We start from the raw sequence: 12,513 nt of genomic DNA on the forward strand, positions 1-12,513 counted from the left end.
AGCGACCAAAGTTGGTCGCTAAAGTCAAAATCAGAATATTTGGCCCTTTTAGCTTAGAGACCAAAGTTGGTCGCTAAATAAAAGGGACCATCAATATAGCTACCAGGCGTGTTTGGTCGCTTTTTGGGCCATAAGCGACCAACTTTGGTCGCTTTTTGTGGTCGCTTAATTCCGGATTTCTAGTAGTGAATCTAGACAACCAAACCATATATGAACTCATTATGTAACCAGTCAAGTTTCTGAACTCGAGTATTTCATGTTTGATTATGTTTAAGAAATAATTAAGTAAATAAGAAGTTTGACCTCTCTAACATTTTAAGCTTCGGTTGAGATAATAACGCATTTTAACGCATATGGTATCAAAACAGACAAAGGTTCTAGGTTTAAGTTTCAATGTCGCTCATTATATAAAAAAAGAAAAGAATTTTCTTGTGTTCGGCTCGTATATAAAAGATCTAAGCCCACAAGTGAGGGGGATATTGAATAAATAATTACGTAAATAAAAATGTGCAGATATTAAAAACGTTGTATCAAGAATAAACCTTTAACAATGGCCAATAATATCTTGAAATGTATGTTCGAAAGCTATCCATGCTGTTAAATGTTGTAATCTCCTTCACTTTGATGATGTTCCCATCTTTGTCGATCCATGGATTTTTGGTGAAATAATGAAGTAAGAAAATTGGAACATTTACAAGTTTTAAGGGATTTCTTTTAGACGAACTGATATGATATATGAATTCTTGAGATGATTCAATACTTCCATGAGCTACAATTGCTGCAAGGATAGAATTCACCACCATGTCACCTGGAATCTGTAATTGGCAAAAGGTTAAAATATTATTTCTTCTGTTCCATTTTAGAAGGCACTTTTCCTTTTTTCTTCCTTAAACTCCGAACCTAGAAAAGTATAGCTATATTAAATGCAACTGATGTATTATAGTAGTAACTTGAACTAGAGAGTATGGATTGAACAAGTATAGAAAGCACATACCAGGTCTACATTTGTGTTTGGGTCACCAAGGAAGACATTTGATATACCTTTACCATATGCCAGAAAAAAGGAATCCACTGTTCTGCAGTAGTTGCAAAAAATTTTTTTTTTTTTTTTTTTGGGTAAGGCAGTTGCAAAGTTATATATAACCATATGCTGCCTTAATTATATGCTGTGCTTTATAAGCAAAACAAATGATGATGATAATAATAATAATAATAATAATAATAATAATAATAATAATAATAATAATAATAATAATAATAATAATAATAATAATAAATAAAATGACAGACTTACTTTACTCCTTCAATCCATCCGGGAAATGGTTCTTTACAAGTGCTAGTGATAATTGTTGGACATATTATAACAAGTTGTAAACTTTCCTTCAAATGTCCTAAAAGCATCTCTCCCATTGCTTTTGTGAAGGAATATGTGTTTGGCCACCCATGCAAAGTTGCCCTAAATGATCAATATAAGCCATGTTAATTTGGGTAATTAAAATAATTGCTATGAAAGGCTAAGACTGGGGCTTTTAGTCGTCTGTACGAGATACTAGGGGCCAAAGGCAGGGAGGAAAAGTTATTTCGGCTGGCCAAGGCGAGAGAGATGAAGGCGAGAGATCTGGACCAAGTGAGGTGCATCAAAGACGAGGACGGTAGAGTATTGATGGGAGAGGCCCAGATTAAGCGGAGATGGCAGACTTACTTTCATAAACTTCTGAATGAAGAAGGGGATCAGGATATTGTGCTAGGTGAGTTGGGGCATTCCGAGAGTCATCGCTATTTCGAGTATTGTAGGCGCATCAAGGTTGAGGAGGCCATGAGGGCTATGCATAAGATGAGCAGGGGCAGAGCTATCGGGCCTGACGAGATTCCAGTAGAATTTTGGAGGTGTGTGGGTAGAGCAGGTTTGGAGTGGCTGAATGGGTTGTTTAATGTTATTTTCAGGACGAAGAGGATACCGGATGAGTGGAGGTGGAGTACGGTGGTCCCGTTGTACAAGAACAGAGGTGACATCCAGAGTTGCAACAACTATAAGGGTATCAAATTATTGATACCATGAATGTTTGGGAGAGGATAGTAGAGGTGAGGGTGAGGAGGACAATGTCTGTATCAGACAACTAGTTCGGGTTTATGCCGGATCATTCTACTACGGAAGTTATCCACCTTATTAGGAGGTTGGTGGAACAGTATAGGGATAGGAAGAAGGATCTGCACATGGTGTTTATTGATCTGGAGAAAGCGTACGACAAGGTTTCGAGAGAGGTTCTTTGGAGATGCCTAGAGGCTAAAGGTGTGTCGGTTGCTTACATTAAGGCAATTAAGGACATGTATGATGGAGTTAAGACTCGGGTTAGGATAGCGGGAGGCGACTCTGAGCATTTTTCGGTTGTTATAGGGTTTTATCAAGGATCTAAGCTCAGCCTATTCTTATTTGCCCTGGAGATGGACGTACTGACACACCATATTCAAGGAGTGGTGACATGGTGTATGTTATTCGCTAATGAAATTGTTCTAGTTGACGAGACGCAAAGTGTTGTTAACGAGAGGATGGAGGTTTGAAGACAGACCCTTGAGTCTAAGGGTTTCAAGTTGAGCAGGACAAAGACGGAATATCTTGAGTGCAAGTTTAGTGCTGAGCCGAGGGAAGCGTACATGGACGTGAGGCTTGGATCACGGGTCATTTCTAAGAGAGGCAGTTTCAAGTACCTTAGGTCAGTTATCCAGAAGGATGGGGAGATCGATGAGGATGTCGCACACCGTATAGAGGTGGGGTGGATGAAACGTAGGTTAGCATCTGGAATCCTATGTGACACTAAAGTGCCACCGCTACTCAAAGGTAAATTTTATAGAGCGGTGGTTAGACCGGCCATATTGTATGGGACTGAGTGTTGGCCAGTTAAGAACACACATGTCCAGAAGATGAAAGTAGCAGAAATGAGGATGTGAGGTGGATGTGCGGGCACACTAGGATAAATAATATTAGGAATGAAGTTATTCGTGAGAAGGTGGGCGTGGCTCCCACTGATGACAAGATGCGGGAAACGAGGCTCAGAATGTTTGGGCACGTATAGAGGAGAAGCTTGGATGCCCCGGTAAGGGGGTGCGAGCGGTTGGCATTGGCGGGTACGAGGAGAGGTAGAGGGCGGCATAAGAAGTATTGGGGAGAGGTGATCAGGCGGAACATGGCGAGGCTTCAGATCTCCGAGGACATGGCACTCGATAGGAAGCTGTGGAGGTCGAGCATTAAGGTTGTAGGTTAGGAGGTAGTTGAGCATATTTAGTCTACCAGTGTGAGGCTGGGCTGATAGGATTTAGTATTAGACTGCTAGTGGTCAATGTTGTATTTACACTACTCTTTCATTTTAATAGTGTCAGGCCTATTTACTGGTTATTATTTTCGCTTTCCATTTATTTACTGGTTCTTGTTATGTTGTTATTATTTCTATGGTTTTTTATTGATGGTACTGATGAATATCTCTTTTCGTCGTCTTGAGCCGACGGTCTATTGGAAACAACCTCTCTACCCCCTCGGGTAGAGGTAAGATCCGCGTACATACTACCCTCTCCAGACCCCACTTGTGAAATCTTACTGAAGGGTTGTTGTTGTTGTTGTAAAATAATTGCTATGAAGTTGTTGCATCAATAAAGATCTGAGTTTAACGTTTATATACTGATACTGTTATTTTTTCTACATTTTCAGTATATATAAGTGAAATCTTAAAAAGGCTAAAATATTATTTAAGAAATGCTCGCTATATTGTGTTAAGACTTTTGCAAACCGTTGAATGCCTAGATATCTCATGGCCATTGTCACTTCCGTTGATGTCAAATTTTGAGCTTCAAGTTCTTTAAGTTTGTCCTCGATCACCTTCCTCTCCACATCAATGTCTAAGTACAAATCTTTGTTGAGTGCCTCACCTAATCTGAATGATTTCTCTGGTATAACTCCTTCCCCTTCCCCACAAATATAAGCTGCAACAGGAAGAATGAAAAAGATTAAACTAAGGCCCCGTTTGTCCATTTAAAAAAAAATATTTTTTTCAAAAAAAAATCAAAAGTATATTTGTCCATAAAATTTTACAAGTTTTTGGAAATTTTTCGTAAATGAGTTTTTCAAAAGATAAAAAGTCGTTTTGACCATTTTTTCAAAATTTTCAGAAAAACTTTTTCCCCACTCATAAAACAGCAACATTTTTTCAAGTGAAATGGATATCCAAACATAATTTTAAATTTCAAATACCATTTTTCAACTTAATGCCAAATACTTACTTTTTTTTTCAAAAATTACAATTTTTATGTCCAAACGCCTACTAATATTACAAGTTTCAAGAAGCTTAGAAAATAAAGATATAAATAAACAAAGTCATAGATAAAAATTGTCATACTTGGTGTAATATTTCTCATAATTATGCTGAAGTAATTAATTAGATTATTGACATAAGTATCATAATGAATCTTATGATTTAAAACTGACCAGTGGATACATGAACAAGAATTTTCAACTTTGCACATCTTTTAGCAAATTTGAGGACATTGACTGCACCTAGACATTGGTTTTCATGGCAATATCATACCTACAAGAGGGAAAAAAAAGGAAAAATAGTGAAAAATATTGTGGGGGGGGGGGGGAATAAATCAAAATCATGCATTAAAATACTTCCATTTTACAACAACTACCTCTCTTCAAATCTGGTACTTGCAGCTGAGTGTATGATAGTATCAATTTCTTTGAACATCTCATCTTTCATTTCCATGTTTTCAATTCCAAAATCTTCAAACGAAACGTCACCAGCTACTGGAAATACCTTCTCCTTTATGAGATTGTTTAGCTCTACACCTAACTTTTCTCTTAGAACATTAAACAATTCAGCCTGCAAAATCTGTGAATAAAACTTATAATATATTATTGTCTTTCTCTCCACATTAACGCATTCAAGAAAATAACTTCTCTCATATAGGTAATTTATATTTTTTGTTTAAAATCAACTGAGCATTTTATTCATCTCCAAAAAAAAAAGCCAGCAATTACATTTGAGCAAAGGGGTTGTTATACTACCAACACCTATAGTGACCATGAGAGATAGCTCCCACTACTCTAGTTACAAAATTAGATGGATTAAATGCATGTGGTATGTAGATACATAAGTTAATAGTTGCCATGAAATATGTAGTATCCAATCTATATATATATATAAAAAAAAAAAAAAAGAAGCAGCTTGTGAAAGCCCCTCCTCAATATGTTTGATCCCTTTCCAAGCCTTCCTCTTCGTCAATGATTATGGGCCACTCCTGTCTTTTAGTTCGACAGACTACTCTAAGGCCAACATGCAGCTGAGTCATAGCTAATCTAGTATAATTAACTTCTGGTGCAGCATTATCACTTCTAAATTTCTAACTTCTGAACTTCATCTCAAGGTAGAAAATAAAAGAATAATTTCACAGACCTTCCGATCGGCTTTTATAACGCTAACGGTAGTGGTGATCGACGTACGGTGATTCTTGTGAGGTGATGGCTGATGGTAATTATGGTTGACCGAAGTGACTGACGGTATATGATGGTGCACAAAAGTGGTTGACAAAGGTGATATTAGTATATTGGTTCCTGTTGGTGGGGTGGCTCGCTTCGAAGGTGGTTAGTGATGGTATATATAGTTGTCAGTGGTGATTGATGGTGGTGGTGATTGGTGGAGTTGGTTGTGATTGTGGTTTATAGTGATGATTGTATAGTGGAGACTGACGATAGAGGTGCTAGCTAGGTGGCGTGGCTAGCGGTAGATTTGGTTGGTGACGGTGGTTGCTAGAGATAGAGGTGGTTGGTGTTGGTGGCTATAGAGTGGAGGCTGGTGATGATCAATGTGCAGTGATAATGAATAAAGTAACGGTAAAATGTCACCTTCACATGAATCTTTAAGTGAAGGACCTTGATGATATAGGTAGTTATTCTTTATTTATGGTGGTGAGAGGTACACATAAGTATCCGACAATAAAATAGTAGAGGTGCATGGTCAAACACCATCACTATTAAAAAAAAAAAAAAAAAAGAAGAAGAAGAAGATAATTTTAAAAGTCTATATAAGACCAAAATAAATATAAGTGATCGACAAAAAATTAAAACAGAAAACAAATACACTTAATGGATATAAATCTGGGTAATTCAAGTTTAGACTTTCATTAAATAGAAACAAACAATAGTAATAAATTTTTTACATATTTACCATAACATTAGTTCTTTTTCAAATCAAATGATCTATTTAAGCTGGTACTAGCGAGCAATATTCAAAATCTGAAGGGTAAAAAAAATAAAAAACAGATGTTTAGTACCTCATCTTTAAAGCGTATTCCGGCTGATTTGGCGTCCGAAGCTCTTAGTAAAAGGAATAGCTTTTTCACGTTTGGTTGAATTCGGAGTATCTTCTCCACTAGAACTGCATTACAAAATAAAGGACGTATAGTTTTTTTTAATTGACATATCCATGGCAACAGGTACAGTAATTTGGAATAGACGTAATAACCTAATTAAATTACATTGATGATGTAAAAGCATTCGAATTATATATCAGTACGTATAGAGAGAAAGAGAGCAGGGGGGAAAGGGAGAGAGTATCCGCACTCTTTGCAAGGAAACCAGTGACACCCGTAGTGAAAATAGTTTTGCCTTCTAGAAATTGTTCAATTTTAGATGATTCCATAGGGTAAGAATTGGGAAGCTATAAATTTAGTTGTAAAATAAGAGATACTAATCTCACAAAATAAAAGAGTGATATTGAAAATGATAGTAGTTGATATGAACTCATGCACTCATCTCCCAATATTTATAGGCAAACTAGAAGATTAACAAAGTAAAAGATTAGGGTAGCTTTCTGTTCTGCAATTAATAATGTTGTAGTTTGTTCCTTACCTAAAGTGTAGGTCACCTCAATAATTAATTATTAATCATCGCTACGTGAGAGCCTTCAATCCTAGTGGTATTAGTGGGAGTTTTCCACGCAATAAATAATTCTTATCGATCTCTTCATTCCCTCACGTAAGAAATATTTAAGAAGATAAATAAATGAAAGGAGTGGAAGCAAACATTTAGAGCAAGTTTGGAAAGCCACCTTGAAAATGGATTCGTGTGTAATTGGGTGTAATTACACAGTTTGGCATATTTGTTTGGCCAAGTAATAGAATTGGGTATAATTGGAGAGGTGTAGTTACACTCTCTAATTCTCAAGGAGGAGGTGAGAATGTGGTAATTACACTGTATGATTACAAGGTTGCCTTTTAGTTTCTTTCCTTTTTGTTTTTATTTTAATTTATTTTCTTTATAACTTTTTATTTCTATTATTTTATTTTGTTTTATTTTTACTTTTTAATTTCTTTGGAATTTTAAAATATATATTTTTTGTACATTATTTATCTTTTATTTCTCTATCTTTACTTCTTGTGATTTCATGTAATTGCTTATATTTTATTTTTTATTTATTATATTATTATATTTTTTAAAACTACACCTACTAATATTAGAAATAATGATTCATTAACAAACTTGGCATATAATGGGTGATGCAATTAAAGTAGAATTTCATTGTTGAATATGGTTATAAACTAATTATGTTTCATAATCTTAAGTTGTAGTGGAATTTATTATTATTATGTTGGAATTTGACATATGTTAAACTTTTTTTTTTTTTGGAATTTTGAAATTGTGTTATATTCATGGTTCCAATTTACTCGTTTTATTAGTATTGGCTCATATTGCATACTGTTTATTTTTTAGTTAAAATTGGTAGATTAGTTTTGTCAAACATTTGAATAATGTTATGACACTATATTTATAAATATTAATTTATTTTATCAAACATGAATTCCCTAGTTTTCTTACAAAACATATATTTTTAGTTTTCGTAAGTATCTAAACTAAATATTATTTATTTGAAAAATATAAATAAATTATTTTTACAATATTAGTTATAAATATATGATTACTAATTAATGTATAGTCACGAAAAAATATTCATCTTAAATACCAAATATAATATTATTTATACTTATAAAAATTTATAGGCATATATTTAGTATATTAACTTTTAAGTTTTGATAATTACTTCATTTAAAATTTAATCTAATCGTGTAATTATACGTGTGCAACCAAACAGTAAACTTATAATTATACTATGACAAACAAACAGGTCGTTGTAATTTTACAACTGTGTAATTACTAGGGTGTGTAATTACTACCCTAGTAATTACACCAATTCCAATTACCTGGTGTAATTACTAAGGTAGTAATTACATAACCTAGTAATTACATAATATAGTAATTACGATGACATGTTTGTTTGTCATAACGTAATTACAGTATAATTACAAGCGTCTTGTTTGGGTGCACGAGTGTAATTGCACAGTTAGATTAAATTTTAAATGAAGTAACTATCAAAATTTAAAAGTTAATACAGTAAACATATGCCTATAAATAATTTTTTATAAGTATAAATAATATAAGATTTGGTATTTAAGATGTATATTTTTTATTTAATATGCGTTAATTAGTAATCATATATTTATAACTAATATTGAAAAATAATTGATATATTTTGCAAATTAATAATATTTTGTTTAATTAATTATAAAAACTAAAAACGTACGTTTTGTAATAACACCATGGAATGCATGTTTGATAAAATAAATTAATATTTATAAATATGTCATAACATTATTCAAATATTTGACAAAACTAATCTATCAATTCTAACCAACAAATGAACAACATGCAATGTGAAATAACAAGTCAATACTACTAAAAGAAGTAAATTGAAACCATAAATATAACACAATTTTAAAACCCCAAACAAAAAGTTTAACATATGTCAAATTCCAATATAATAAAAATAAGTTCCAATACAACTTAAGATTAGAAAACATAATAAGTTTATAGCCTCATTCAACAACGAAATTCTACGTATGACATCACCGATTATATGTCAATTTGTTGATGACTCATTATTTTTAATATAGGAGGCATAGTTTCAAAAAACTAGAATAATAACGCAATTACACTAAATGAAAAAAAAATAAAAAAATAGAAAATAAAATATACGAACAGTTACACGGATTCACAAGAAGTAAAGGTAGAGAAATAAAAGATAAATAATGTACAAAGAAAAATATATTTTAAAATTAAAAAGTAAAAATAAAATAATTAAAATAAAAAGAAATTAAAATAATGGAAATAAAAAGTTGTAAAGAAAATAAATAAAAAGGAAAGAAATTAAAAAGAAACCTTTTAATTACAAAGTATAGTTACCACCAATTCTCACCTTTCCTTGAGAATTGGAGATAGTCACCTCTTTAATTACACCCAATTCCGTGATGACCAAGTAATTACTTGGCCTGACAAACATATCAAACTGTGTAATTACACTCAATTACACTCAAATTCAATTCCAGGTGGCTTTCCAAACATGCTCTTAAAATTACTAGCAGCATGTTTCGCTAAGATTTTTTCTGCCCAAAAGTTTTTTTTGGTCAAAAATACTTTTTTTGAAAGTTAAGGTGTTTGGCCAAACTCTCCCGTCTCTAGGAAGATTGTGTCCGGGATCTAGTAATCAAAGCCTTGCTTCTTCTGGTCGGCTTGTATTAGCATGTGCTTTATTACATGATGTTAACCCGGACACCTAACCCAGCAGGTAAGAAGCAGGTTGGCCGTAGGTTCGAATCCAATGATCCTGCAAGAACCTAGACTCGCTCTGAGTCCCTCCGTGTGACGCCCCCTCTCGGTCTCAATCAAGTAAGAAAGGGACCCTTTTTAGCTAGAAGGGAAAAAGCACTTTGAGTAGGAATAGAAGCAGTTTTTGAAAAGTAGAGAAAAATAGCTTCTTCCTAAAAGTTTTTTTTTTTTTTTAAAAGTAATTTTAAGAAATACACTTAGAAACACTTTTAAAAGCTTGGTCAATCACTAATTGCTGCTCAAAAGTGATTTTTAAATTAATTAATCAAACACAAATTGCTTCTCACAAAAAATACTTTTTAAAAAACGTTTTTTTAAAAAACACTTTTCACAATAAGCTAATTTTAGAAATTTGGTCAAACATGCTATACAAAAAAAGCATTTGCGATCATCCTCAAAAGATCTTTTTTTTTTTTTTTTTTTGCCAGGAAAGATAGAGCTTATGTTAGATAGCTAAATAAAAAGAACAGATACAAGGAGGTAGTAGCAGTAGGCCTGCCGTGCGCCATAGTTACATTGTTACTACATAACACTACTGTGAGAGTCCCATTGGGATCCATACTAGTGTTATCCATCAGTGGATTAAAACTATGTCTAACACTAGTCATTGCTTGTGGTGAAGTTACAGTGGTGGTAGTAGGATAAAGAAGAGAAGCATTGACTAGGCGCTTAGTAGCTATTCCTTGTAGGTCCGCTTGGTACACGTCCAATACAAAAGGTGGTGGCGAATCCAAGAGCAGCATTTTTGTATCTACGAGGGTAGTCTCATATTTTGCTAGTACTAGTAAACATGCATGTTTGAGTAGAGGCTCATGCAGCGTGCTGAACAAGTACCTGCAATCAGTAAGAAGAGGAGAGGGGTTAGAGTGCACGTTTGAAATTAAAGACAGTACAGTTGTAGCGTCTACATTAATTTCCAAAGGACAAAAAATGCATTGGACCGCTAGAAGCTAGATTGCAAAACACACTACTAGAGCCTAACAACCTTTCATTTTTCTTCTACATTTCTTTGATTCTCTTATTAATTCTGAATATTGAAAAATCATCTTAGGGAATTAGTAGAGAACACATTTATTTGTTCGCATGAAAAGCTTTTGTTTCTTATTCATCCCGTTAAATTCAATATTAACCTTATGTTTTATTTTATATGGTACTATTTCTTTATTAATCAGTTTTAAAAAGAACGCCGTCTTTCTACAGTACAAAACAATTTAGCTATGAACATTTTATTTTATCATACATGCTTTTATGCACATGGAAATTTCATGGATATTTAAGACCATACATTCCAAAATTCTCTTTTTAGGTAAATTTTAGTTCATAAAATGACTGCAACAAGTGTCTAATACTTCTTTTTATGTCATGTTGAGAAGAGTTGCTTCAACTATCGTTAAGGTTAATTTGTTACTATAACTTTAAATTGTGAATATTTTAATTTTAATAGTTAAAATAAAACAAACCTACCGGCCACCCTACTATCTTAATGCGAGGTATAGTATAGGGACGACGTGGATGCTTTGCACTTTTGCAGAAAGGAAGACGAAGTTGACAAGCAGTAGTTGTAGTCCATATTTATTTTTGTAGCTAACTCTATTTGTATGGTTCAATTGACCTATGGGCCTGGCCAAATTAAAGTTCCCTTTCTAGCACACTACTCTATCTCTAAAATCCTGTACAATTAAATTACATATGGTCAAGATCTTAATGTGCCGATTTTTTTTTTTTAATTTTGTTTTACAAGGCAGTAAGCTCACTAAGTGAATTAGCTTTTAAATTTAGTTTTTACATATTAATTTTTATATTACCACAACAACAACAACAACAACAAAAAATCCAGTAAAATCTTACAAGTGAAATTTGAGGAGATTAATATGTACGCATATCTTATTCACACCTTATATAGGTAAAGAGGCTATTTCCGAGAAATATAAGCTGCAACGACATCTAAGCAAAATGTCAGAAATTATTAGTGTAGCGACATTTATTTAAAATTATAATAACATTGATTAAGAATGATAGGAATATTATAACATTCGATTTAAATGACACAATATTAACGGGTATTTATCGTCTTTTATTACAATTAAGGCGGGAAATTTTTGCAGTTTCTCTTAGGTCTCCTTAATATGCAGTTGTGCTCTTTCTTCTCGTCTACCATAGCGCTTCCGCCGTTCTTTGCCGGCCTCCGCCACCAAGGATTTCTCTTTCTGTGCTACCATCAGCTATCATTATGTTGGAAAAATATTGGAAGATATTGGATTATGGAGAATAAGATTTAGCTTGAGGCGTGTTAAAGACATTGTCCTTAAGGATATTTCATTCACATCGTGATAAATAAAATTAGGCGTATCCCCCAGGATTCAACAAGCTCTTCTAGTATAAACTAGGAGCAGAAACAACAAAGATTAACAAAGATAACCCAACACAATAGAAGAAAAGTTTTTCGTTCTTCTACCTTCAAAATGAACACAAACATATACTTATATATATAGTCCAAAATGGACATATAACTGTATAGTTGCAGCATGCAGCCCAATCCATGGCTAACTCTTGATAGTCAACCAAAGTTATTGTCACTTTATGATTGCTATTCAAATAACCTTAAAAGATGAAAATAATGAATATAAGGCTATTCTGTTACAAAAGAGAAGACATCTCAATATTGAATATTAGTAAATGCCATTAAGGCTATTTAATTGTCTTAGCCGTTTTGAACAATTTTTCAAAATTATATTTGCACTAAATAAATATGAAGAGAATAAATCAAATTGATTATACAATATTAAATATCATTAATATTATAT

The 12,513-nt window shown here is 33.2% G+C and overlaps 1 pseudogene; it reads right to left on the reverse strand.

The window, feature by feature from the left end:
• Positions 1–498: 498 nt before the first annotated feature.
• Positions 499–6,763, reverse strand: LOC107803435 (fatty acyl-CoA reductase 3-like; annotated as a pseudogene).
• Positions 6,764–12,513: the final 5,750 nt, after the last annotated feature.

Source organism: Nicotiana tabacum, chromosome 18, assembly GCF_000715075.1.
Source record: "Nicotiana tabacum cultivar K326 chromosome 18, ASM71507v2, whole genome shotgun sequence".
Taxonomy (NCBI): Eukaryota; Viridiplantae; Streptophyta; class Magnoliopsida; order Solanales; family Solanaceae; genus Nicotiana; species Nicotiana tabacum.